This window comes from Sinohyriopsis cumingii, chromosome 10 (assembly GCF_028554795.1).
Source record: "Sinohyriopsis cumingii isolate HCF-2022 chromosome 10, ASM2855479v2, whole genome shotgun sequence".
In the NCBI taxonomy this organism is placed as follows: Eukaryota; Metazoa; Mollusca; class Bivalvia; order Unionida; family Unionidae; genus Sinohyriopsis; species Sinohyriopsis cumingii.
The window spans coordinates 22971012-22983950 of NC_142970.1; positions in this window are offsets into that span (position 1 = coordinate 22971012).

Consider the following 12939-nt stretch of genomic DNA (forward strand, 5'->3'; position numbering starts at 1 on the left):
GTGCAAGCGTACAACCAATCTTACCATCGAAGCATCGGACGTGCCCCGCAAGACGTGACTCCCGAGAACGAAGTATTGGTGTTTGAGCGCCTGTTTGGTACGTCCCCGACGAGGGCTGTCCCCAAGAAAAGTGGAGAGTTGGTCGTAGGAGATTGGGTGCGCATTGGCAAAACCAAACGCACTTTCGACAAAGGTTACTTACCTAACTGGACGACCGAATTGTTTCGCGTCACTGGACGAGTGCATGGTCGTCATCCTACCGTCTATAAATTGGAAGACATGAACGGAGAAGTACTCAAAGGAACGTTTTATTTACCCGAGTTACAACGTGTCACCAAAAAAGAAGACGACGTGTACGACATCGAAAGCATTCTCGAACGCAGAACCCGTAAAGTGGGCAAACGACGTGTCAAAGAAGTCAAAGTACGTTGGAAAGGATATCCACCCAGTTTCGATTCTTGGATCGACGCTTCGCAAGTCATCGACTATAAAAAGAAGTGACCATCATGCCCTTTCACACAGCAGACGCAGCTACGTCGACCACTCCTCCTTCACCTAGTTCTTCTGTGCAAGATTTACAAAAACAACCCTTGTGGGTGTGGTGTGGAGAACGTGTGCCTAAAACGCAAATCGTCTTTTTCTGTCAAATCTTCGTGGTGTATTGTGTCATCGGGGCACCCATCGCCAATTTGAGTTTGCAACAAGGAGACAAACAATTGTGGACCATTTTATTGAGCAGTTGCATCGGTTACCTGCTTCCTAATCCCTCCCTGAAATTCACCTCGAACGGGAACCCCGGGAACCTTGTGTCCAGTGCCAGTGCCAGTCACCACTTCAATCACAACCAGAACCCCATTTTGGGCGGAGACACGCCTCTGACGTCCAGTAATATCCCCTCGGACAGCCACAGAACTCTGGAATTATGAGTCACCAAAACCAATTTTACTTAACTTTACCCAGTGACAGTTCCATGGAGGTGTTTCCCCACAACACGTTGTGCTGTTACACGGCCAAATTACCTCAGGCCATCCCCTTAGATCACGAAGCCCATTGGGAAGTGGCTTTGGTAGAAATGATTCACCCGACCCAAGTCCTCAATGTCCTTCCCAACCAAAATTTTTTTGATGTGGAAGTTAATGACGAGCCATTGCAACAGGAATTGAATAAGAGAACCACGTCTGACATTAAAACCTATAATGAGACAACTAAAACGTGGACTTACCACTTGTCCATTCTCCCAGGCTATTATTTCAGTGGTCATCATTTGGTCAGCGCCATAGCCTCCAGGTTCAATGGCGTGTTCGGGAAAGCTTTTGAGATTGTCAAGAACAAAAGTGTCACCATGGAGTACCACAAAGTAGCTCGTCGCTTCTTGATGAAATTTGAGCGGAGTAAAATCCTGTCCATTTCATTTTGTCCTGAATTGTTTGACATGTTGGGTGGAGACATGGAGATGAGGAAGAAATTTGATCAAAAAGGTGAGCAAGTAATCATTCACGACAACGAGTCTTTTGCCAAGTATTTTCGTACCCCGGTAGAACTGAACCAAGGACTGAATTTGATCTTTGTGTACTCCGATGTGGTGGAGTATAACGTAGTGGGACACACCTCCGTGCCGTTACTGCGTGTCATTCCTTTCAAAGTGGATTCTGCCACGCTCACTGACGAGGAAGGTGGAAACACTTATCACGTCCACCGCGAATTTGTCCATCCTCACTATTTGCCGGTCAGCAAGTCGTATTTGGACACGGTCAACATTACTATAAAAGGAGATTTGGGACAAAATATTCCATTCACCAAAGGAAAAGTCACGGTGAAACTCCATTTTCGAAAACGGTTTTCTCACGACTCGTAAGTAAGTCATGTATCCAGTGTACCGAGGGGTCGCACGACAGCGAGGACACGGTTTAGGAGATATGTTAAAATCGGCCTTTCGTTCGGTGGCCCCAGTCTTGAAACCGATGGTGACACGCGGATTGCACGCCTTGAAAGATGCGGCACTGACGCAAGGCAAAGAATTTCTCCAAAATGTCATCATCGACAAACAAAACCCTAAAGAATCCTTCATGAGGGCTGGCAAAAATGTCTTGCTGCAAACGGGCAAAGACATTTTGGGTCGACGAGACACACCTATAAATGCCCTGCACGCTACCGAGTCAGGCATTCAGCAAGGACAAGGCAGAAAGAGAAGACGAAGAAAACACCCTTTCACCAGACTTCAAGCTAGAAAGGCCAAGAAAAGAAGAACCGTTCGAGACTTAGACGTTTTCGATTATTGAAACACAGGAAAAAAATGATGCACCGAGAGTCTTGCGCTTGTTCCAAGACGGAACTGGATCTGTTTGTCATGCCCCCCACCATGATGACCATGCAAGAATCCCAATGGGTGGAATTTCACCGCGTCTCCTCATTGACCGATTCCGCTCCCATCGAGTTTGAAATCAAGGGACAGCCCGAAGATTACATCGATCTGAATAGCAGTTACTTGTACTTGAAAGTCCAAGTTCTAGATAAAGATGATGGTCCAGTAGAAGACACTGAAGAAATAGCTCCCGTCAACAATTTCATGCATTCCTTGTTCAGCTCAGTGGATTTGTACTTAAATAACAAACTAGTCAGCAGCAGCATGGATACATACCCTTACCGTGCCTACCTGGAAAATCTCTTGACGTACGGAATAGATGCCAAGGATACTCATCTCAATGCCTGTGTGCTGTGGGTACCTGACGAAGCGGGCAAGTTCGACAAATTGGATGGAAGCAATTCCGGCTTTGAGGCAAGAGAAAGCAAAATCTTAGACAAGAAGAGTTTAGAACTGATGGATCGTTTGCATTTGGACATGTGGTTGCAAGAGAAATATTTGCTGAACGGGGTGAATGTCCGCTTGAGACTGAATTGGAGCAGTACCGCTTTCCATTTGCATGCTGATCCTGCTAAGGCTCCTAAAAGCAAAATCGAAGAGGCCAAACTCTACGTACGACGCGTGGAAGTGTTACCCAAAGTGGGAAACGACATCAGTCAAACGTAGAGCAGAACGACCGCCAAGTATCCCATACGACGTGTGGAAGTGAAAACGTTCACCATTCCCAAGGGACAGCATTCTATGATCGAAGATCATCTGTTTCAAGGACAGTTACCCAAGCGTTTAATCCTTGGTATGGTCTCGAATTCAGCCTTCAACGGAGCCTTCGGTGAAAATCCTTTCAACTTTCAACACTTCAACGTGAAGAAAATCGAAGTCAGTCGCGATGGCAAGACCTTGTGTACCCGACCTTTCGAACCTGACTTTGATCCCAAAAAAATGAATTACTTGAGATCGTACTTGTCCCTGTACGAAGCCACCGGTCAGTTAGGAACCAACACCAGTCACGGCATTGAGTATGAGGATTATGCAGGAGGCTATGCTTTGTGGGCTTTCGATTTCACTCCAGACCAAGGCAGCGACGAGGGACATTTCCACCCTATAAAATCCGGTCAGATTCGTGTGGAACTTCAGTTTGCAAAAGAACTACCAGCGACAGTGAACGTCATCCTGTATGCCGAATTCGATAATACCATAGAAATCAACAGTTTGAGAGAAGTCATTCTAGATTACTAGAAACCATGGAAGACTGTTATCCCTCATTACCTAGTGGAGAAACTTTGGAGATGGAATGTGAGGAGACCCTGGAAAAAGAAGAAGTAATCATGATGAAGTCGAGATGGCCAGAACAAGAAGCCCATTTAGTCTCCTGTTTTGCCAAACACTTGGTCGATAAAATAACAGAATTGATCAAGAAAAATTGCTATGGATGTCAAAACGATCATCCCAGTCAAATTCAACACGATAAATGCCTGATGTTGAGTCAAGAAGAAAAATTGGACGAGTATCTGGACGAAGCTTGGAGTCTCATCTCGGACAAAGACGTGTTGCACCAGTGGTATAAAGACTTGCGTGAACATTCTTGTCCACCATTAACCACTCAAGAGATCCATCGTATTGAAGCTCTCCTGAATCAGAGTGAGGAAACAGAACGAATAACCGTTTATTCGTCAGACATTTTCAAGCAAAAAGTCAGGATCGAATTGACGACTTATTATTGCCTGTGAAGAAGAAAACAACATGGATACCTGGGAACTTCATTACCTTTTGAACCACAGTTCGTATACGGCTTCTTGGAATCCTGTCGTCTGTGCTAAAGATGAACTCCCTCATCGCAAACCTAAAGACCATCAAGCTTACGTGATCAACACGGACGACAGTCATCTCCCAGGAACCCAATGGGTAGCCGTCTACTTTCCTCAAGAAGGATGTGTGGAATATTTCGATTCGTATGGATTACCCCCTTTGGAAGACGATATCATTGACTTTATGAGAAGAAATGCTCAGATCACCCGTTTCAATAATGTGAAATTACAAGGCACAGATTCCTTGGTGTGTGGAAAGTATTGTGTGTATTTTCTGCATCATCGCAGCCTGGGCTATTCCTTAGAACATTTAGTGACTCATTTCGATCCTCGTTCTTCTGCTAGAAACGATGTGAAAGTAGATCAATGGTTTTGTGACCATTATGCTTATCTTTTGTCTCAAGCTAGGAAACGTAGTGTCCATCAATGGCCTAATGATTTCCAACAGTGGAAATCACAATTTCATTCACAACGTTGTCAGCCCTGTTTAAAGTAGTTTGTATTTGAAGAAAAAAATGTTTGGGTTTTAAAGAAAATTGTTTGATGTTATTATTGTTAAAAATGTTAGAGTTGTTGTTTAGTGTTCAGTGATTTTTGAATAAAAAATGTTGTGTTTTGAAAAAAATGCCTTTGTCTTTTGTTTAGCTATAAAAATGTTGGATTGATGCTCTTTCATTTCTTACTATCCCTCCATTAACACTCATTGAACGTTGCGACTCGAAAACCGTGTGGGGGATGTTTTCCTTCACGTCCGCGCTTTGACTTTAAGAACCGGGGGTTGTTTCAAGTCTAACCATCCATTGTCGACTCATCCTCCTAAGAAGATGTGCTCCAAACTAGCTAAGCTCAACGAAGCCTACGTGAATTTGCATAGGGTCAGACACAGTCTGATACCGAAGCCAGAAGAAATAGAGAACGTGAGAATGCTAAAAATCACTGAAGACCTGATAGAAGAGCTCTTCAGAGAAGAAATGAACAGGGAAAAAGAAGAATGGACAGAGAAGTACAGACTTAAGAGACAGCAGCAACAGCAACAACAACAACAACAACAGCAGCAACCTGAACCTGACAGAAGCTTTGTCGATTGCCGTATCGACACCAAAGAGTTCTTCTTCTCTTTCCGAAGAAGCAGACCTATTGCCAGAAAGTCTATAATCAGAGGACATCGCATTCTTAGAAACTAAAAAAGAATGCCATAGCAAACAAAAAAAAACAGCCCTTTTCAGGGCTACCCAATACTCTAGAAAAGAAATAACCATCGATTTGCCAATGTGCGTGTAGGTAGAGTAGTGTGAAAATAAACACTAACTCTTTTTTAAAAAAATGTGAGGGTATGTGTTTGTGTGTTAGTGTTAGTAAAAGTTAAAGTAAGTTAAGGTGAATAGTAGATTAAAATAATGTATTTTTTGGTGTTTGAGGTGTATATTTGGGGTTAGATTGGATTGCTTAGAGTATGTAAATAGTCTATTGAAGTGATTCATAAAAAATTTTTAGAATAGGAATGAGTAGCATAAAAAGTGAGTGAGTGTTTCTTTTAGGTCCGCGCTGTTGTTGTTTTTTTTAGGTCATGATCTAGGTAAGATGAATTTTATGTTTTTTAGGGGGATGTTTTCCATCACGTCCGCGCTTTCACTATAAATTAAAAACTAATCGTCAGTTGGGCCCATCGTTGACCTGTTAACAGCAAGACAATGAATACAAGGATTGTGAAGCTGCTAGAACTCCAGATGCACCTGGAATATGCCAGGCGCATAGTAAACGAACTATCAGCGGAGGCTATCGTAGAAGAAGCAAAAATAAAGAAGGAAGAGGAGGAGAGAAGAGAGAGGGAAGAAGAGGAAAAGAAAATAGGAGAGAGGATGACTTATAAGATACCAGAGACAGAGGATTGGGGTGCTGAAGCAAATCATCCCGCCTCTGCACTCTCAAGACAAAAAGTAAAAAGAGACTGGAGTCAAAGATGTGTGTTTGGCGCCAGACCTGGAAGGTGCAACCATTAGATAGGTGCATCTGGAGTTGAAAAAAACAGCCCTTTTCAGGGCTACCCAATACTCTAGAAAAGAAATAACTATTGATTTGCCAATGTGAGTAAGTAGAGTAGTGTGAATATAAACACTAACTCTTTTTTAAAAATGTGAGGGTATGTGTTTGTGTGTTTGTGTGTTTGTGTTTGTAAGAGCTCAGGTATGTTGTGTGAATAGTAGATTATGGGTTTATTAGCGTATGTAAAGAGTATAGTTAGGGTTATATTATATGAAATGAGAAAGTAGGGGATGTTTTCCTTCACGTCCGCGCGTTGTTGGGTCATGATCTAGGTAAGATCAATTTTATGTTTTCAGGGGGATGTTTTCCATCACGTCCGCACTTTCAGTATAAAACTAACAGTGTTGGTCATTGGAGCTCATTCTACGGAATAAGCAAACAAGAAGATGCCAGCAGCTTCAGCTTTATACAACGATCTTATGGGAAGTTGGTATTGGATGGTAGATGGATTGAGTGTAGCAGAAAGGGTTGAACAGGAATGGAGGTATGCAGTGACAAAAGACTTAGTCTCAAGACAAGTAAACAGCCTGCACTTAGCCGTAAACATCGTGAAAGAAATGATAGAGGATGAGGAGAAGAGAATCAGAGGTTTAATTAACCCACCGTATGTCAAAGTGGGTAAGTTAAAAGAAGCAATAGATCATGTGACGAGTGCAAGGTGCTTTCTAGAAGAAATTGTAGAATGGACAGATTGGTGTTTCGCGAAGTGGGGGTTAGAAAAACTTAAGAAAGCTGAAGAACTAATGAGGAATGTGCTGACCAAAGAGGTCAAGAAGATCAAAGAAAAGTGGTCCAATGAAAGAAAAGACGAAGAAAATAGAAGAAAAAAGGATGAACTAGAAAAACTGAACACAAACTGGATGAAAATCCAAGAGAAGTTCCGGGCCATGGGCCACCCGGACTGGCTGCCGGAAACAGAAAAGAAGAAGAAGAAAGGAATGATGGACAAATTAAGAAGATGTTGGAAAAAGTTAAGAAGATAAAAGAAGAGAAACCCAAAGGCCCTTTTCAGGGCCAGCCATATATCTCGAAAAGAGATAGCCTTTCCATTTCCTACCCCTTTTTTTATTTCATTTTTTATTTTTTTTAAAAAATAGAGTCCCTCCCTGTTTCAATTTTACATAGACCCTATACAGTCCCAGGGGTTTTCTGGCCATGTTAAATTTACATAGACCCTATATTGTCCCAGGGGTTTTTGGTCATGTTAATTCCCATAGACCCTATATTGTCCCACGATTTTTGGCCATGTTAATTCCCATAGACCCTATATTGTCCCACGATTTTTCTCCATGTTAAATTTACATAGACCCTATATTGTCCCAAGGGTATTTTTAATGATAAGTCCCATAGACCCTATAGGATCCCCATTCACTACTGGCCCAGCGGTACGGCAATGACAAATGGCAAATATAGCCAGTAAGAGAAAATGTGCAAAAATATCCTCATGAACGTTGAAGGATCTCCATGGTAGGACAATGAAAAATGTGCAAGTAAAACATAACCCCATGACGGGCCCCATGAAGAGGCCAAATGGTACGGCAACGCAGCAAAAATAGCCTGTAAGAGAAAATGAGCAGAAATGGCCAATAAGGAGGGTTAAAAATACTCAATTAAGAAAAATAATAGCATCATTTAAATCCCTATTTTTCATAAATTGTGCTTTTGTATTTATCCTTGTACTTTTGAAAATCGAAATTGACACACGACTTAATACATTTTCCTAGACAATAGAAACATCCCAACATCTGTTGTACGTTCCGAAAGTCTACTAGAGACGCAGTCTCGCGCATGGTAAATTAACATTGATCATCCCAAAAAAATACTGCTAATCTGCATATCCTGGGCATTGCCACCTCCCCTATAAAAGAAATTTATATATTGTATAATGAACCAACAACATATTAGCGCGATTATCTCTGAGATTGAGAAATTACAACAAAATGGTCTCTCTCATCAGTTTGATGCTGGAAAAAGACAGCAATAATTTTGGAATGATAAAGCAACGACAGGAAGAGGGTAGATATACTCTATTAGCAGAAATAAATCCATCGCAATACTCCAATGCGAAATGAAATTGTCCCTTGCACAAATCAACGATAATAGTGCGATTGATAAATTTGTTCTACTGGCAGGCACCATTGAAAATATTTGATCTGGAGAATATGAAACGCGAAAGGCTGTATCTATGCGCGCGATACAGCTAAGCAAACTTTTTGCATGTATCGGTGCATTCAAAATTCAAATTGAGACATCCCCCCCCCCCGTGTACGTACACTGGGTGAGCGGGCGACAACGTGGAAAGAAAATTATAGACGGGGTATCCAAACTAACATAACGTATGTTTTCTTGGCATTTGTTTTTCCTAGGCCAGTATTCAGGGCCTGTCTCGCACATGCAAAATCGCCAACCAATACAACTTCACTTCACATTAAGGCGACAGCCACTACAATTCGACTGAACAGTCAGTCGAGTTCCTCGAGATGCTACCTATATAATGAAATTTGTGGACGACAGCCATAGAACGCAAACGTAACGCGCGATAATGTACACTCGCTACAATTAAAAAATATAGTACAGTTCGGTCTAAATAAAAAATATAACTCCGTTGCAGTCTTATCATAATTGCAGGAAAACATCAGGGTTTTATTTGTTCTTTTGTAGGTTTTTTGGGGGTGGGGGGTGGGGGTGGGTTTCACCCGCACGAACTTTCAACGATATTTACCCTAATTATTACTAATACTATTATTATTATTATTATCATAATTATTATTATTATTCCGTTACACTGTTCTCTTGAAATCATTCCTTTAGAATGTGTATGATTAATTTTACCTGGTTATAGTTTTTTCAGTAACTCTTGTAGAGGACCTTGAATCTGCTGAATTCAGTTATCCTCTTCTTTCAGACAGATACTGCATCTAGATACAGCTAATGTGGAGGGTCATTTCACGTCTGAAATGATCCAGATTTCACTTAATGAAAATTATAAGGAGCTCCCCAAAAATAAAAGAAAAAATTAATCTCATACTTCCGTTAATTGAAAGAGGAAACTGTAAAAGTAGTTAATAATTATAAGACGGCAAAAATAAAATCCTTCAATCGATCACAAATATAAAGCAATTGAATACGCTTTAAAAATAATCTCTCTCTCTCTCTCTCTCTCTTTCTCACTTGTCAAAGCTTTTTTAGAATTCGTCTGCTTCAGAGATAAAATGTGTTATTTATCATGGATATATTCAAATATGACAGTTAAAACAGCTGTTTGGCTACTGTTTTCAAGATAGTTAAGTTTTACATTTTAAGTCTATGTAGATGGTTTAGATAGTAATTTTATTCATGCATTATAAACCTAGGTCTTTTCATGTATTTATGGTCGCTTTACATGATACTATTTCAACTGTCCTCTTTATGTACAATTTAAATACCAGCGGAATGTTTATATAAATAATATTTATTACGAAACAAAAGGTAAATAACTGTTTTGCATATATAAGTACATAGTTTAGTCTTTATTCAGTGTTTACTCGTCGCTTCTTGGCTTGTCTCTTGTATTCGTTACATGCAGCATCTCTTGTCACTGTCCAGTAATAGTCTGCAAGGATTGATAAGGTCCATTTGCCCTGATAGTATTTTTCCATTGTTGCAATGTCCTGGTGAAATCTCCCGCCTTGTTCGTCGCTCACTGCTCCGCAGTTTGATGGAAAAAATCTAGATGAGAATGCAAAAATGTATCTTTTGTGACATGTTGCAACCAAGGCTTTTTATGCCTTGGGGAATTTTTCCACCAACTCCCTGTAGTTGTCTGACTTGTTGTTTCCGGGAAAATGTGTTACCACTAACTGGAAGGCTTTCCATGCCATCTTTTCCTTGCCACGCAGTGCACGGTCAAATGCATCATCTCAAAGAAGTTCACCAATCTGAGGACAAACAAAGACACCATTTTTATCTTAGCTTCACGTAACCTTGAATATTTTCCACGGAGGTACTTTAACGCTGCTTGTGTTTTTCCATGGCCTTGACAAAGTTCTTAATCACACCCAGCTTGATGTGCAAGGATGGTGACAAAATCCTCCTTGATTCAACATGTGGTGGATGCTGAACACTTTTCCTCCCAGGCTACAATCTGACTCCAGTGAAAATGGTTCTGGTGCATCAAGAACCAACAGTCTTTCTCCGTGGGATATTGGACGTATAGCTGATGGAGTGTTTGGATAAAACACATTCCACTTTTTCTATTTTGACACGCTTTTCCCAACCGGAGGCCCCATGCAGAAGTAACAGTTGCTGATATGATCTGCTGGCTGTCTCCAAATCATTGGCACTGGGCCCACCTTTTCCAGTTCAACCACCGTTGCACAAGTGTTCCAGCATGTGTGGGGCCCACCTCTTGTCCTGATCTCCAATTTTGCAACCAAAATAAAGGTGATAGGTTTTCTTAACAATAGTGGTATAACTGCGCTTAAATGATGAACAAGTCACCTCACCACAATGGGAGCACCTGTCCTGTTCACTACTCTGTACTCGCATTACACGAGATTTTACTCTATATTTTGTCAGACAACATCAGAGATACTTCGCCATCTTGGATTAATATTTCCTTAAATTTCCTGTTATTATTTAGTTATATGCCTTAGTGCACATGTACATAAGTCCACCTTTTACATTGCTCAATTCTTGTTAGAAATGGTTTAAGAAATTTAAAACTAAGCATTCCAAATATCTAATGTTTTTCTTGAAAATGGATTTTTCTAGACACTTTAAAAGGTCAAAGTCGGTCTGATTGTTTGCAATATCTTCCGTTTGGTTTGAAAACCATAGTCATTTATAGACGGTTAAGTTTGGGTATAACTTTCTAATTAGGAACACTTTATAAAAAAGGAAATAATTGTTAAAGCAAGCAGACGGTTATATACATGATTAACCAATACATATTACCCAGCGCTTGGAATGAAAGCGACACCTGGTAGAAAATGTGTATTACTTTGTACTCACAAAGGCTTTGACGTAGCCTTCGTGTTCGTCCGTAGTCATTGATATTGTTTGTCAATAAATGGCGTGATTAACATCTTAGAAAAAATATTACAAGTAAATGTAGATCACTTAACAAGAAGTAAATGAAGATGATACATTATATAACAACAACTCCTACTTTATTTATATCCAGCTTAATATCAGCATGACAACTATGCATGACGAAACTGTCATTTTGACGATTTATTGTTTAAATATGAAATTAAAACTTAGACAATTGTCAGTAAATAAAGTTTGTAATATTGTTTACGATGTTAATAAAAGTTTTGTATGTCAATTTTGTATGATAAATATGAATTACCTTGATACACCTGTCTGAATTTAGTTATGTCATGACTCTTAAAGCGTGTGGCATAGATATATCCCTGTCCATGGTCCCAGAATGTAGCACGGATTCGTGGTATTCCCAGTTTAAACGTACGCACAAGTTGAAATTCATCTGTAAGTTGATGAATACAAGGGTATCCAAATCTTGATGTTTGTATGTATATTTACTTTCGCTGGGATTCAAAATGTCGTATCCATAGACACCATTGTTTGGGGAGTCATGACCAACATGGCAATAAATGTAAATCAAGTTGTCTTTTGTTTTCACGGAACTATCAATCCCCCATCTGTGACCTTTCAAAATCTGGTGAAGCGTGTCAACATGTCCATCATCAAAGGACACAATACAATACAATGTCCTGCCTTGCACCAGTGACAACAATATTATCTTTGAAGGTGACAACCCCATGATATTCATCAAATACTATCCGTAAAGTGCAGGTCGTTGCTTTAACATGTGGCATGTCCGTAGAATCAAAGGATGTGATTTTCAACAAACCGTAGCTCAGAATCACACATAATTCCATTTTAGTATTCAGACTCATGGCACCTCATTCTGGCTCCAGTCTGTGTGTGGCCAGTAATTTTCCATCCTGGAGTCCGTGAATCTGGAGTTTCCACGCAGTCCTATCTATGATGATTATCATTTCCCTACACAGTTCCTCTGTAGATGGAATACTCGTTGACTGTGGAAGTAAGTGATATAAACATTATTACATACGCACACAAAAAGTAAAATACTAAACATGTATACTTGATAAGAATTTAATTATATTTCTAACCCTTTAAAAGGTCACAATTGTTATAACAATTAAAATCGTCTTAGTGGTGGTCGTGATCATTCTCATCTTATAGTTACAAGATGGATTTATAGCAGACAACATATGCATTCATACATATGTTCACATAAACACATAAATATTGATACATATCTATGCAAACACAACAAAATAAATGTAGAGTACACGCATCTTGTTTTCGAAAATCCCACGTTCCCTCGGTGTACCTTAACCCTTTTCATGATGTGTCTGTCGCGGACAAGACATGGTGATCATCATGGATTGCCCACGACGTGCCTTGTAGTGGACGGATTAAGTTTCGTTGCTCCAGTTAGAAGCCACAGTAAAATAATTGTTTAACTATGGACATCCACTACAGCGCGTGGAACAGACCTGCTGACTCAGCTACTATTTGGATTTTTAACGTAGGCTTACCAAGTTTTCAGTCATATCGCTACTATGTAGTGTGGCAGTCGGGAACTGGGGCACCATGCCTCAGACATGTAAAATCATGCCCCACCCAGTCACGTTATCCTAACACCAGGCCGACAAGTCCTAACATTGATCTCTTAATGCTGAGCGCGAAGAAATG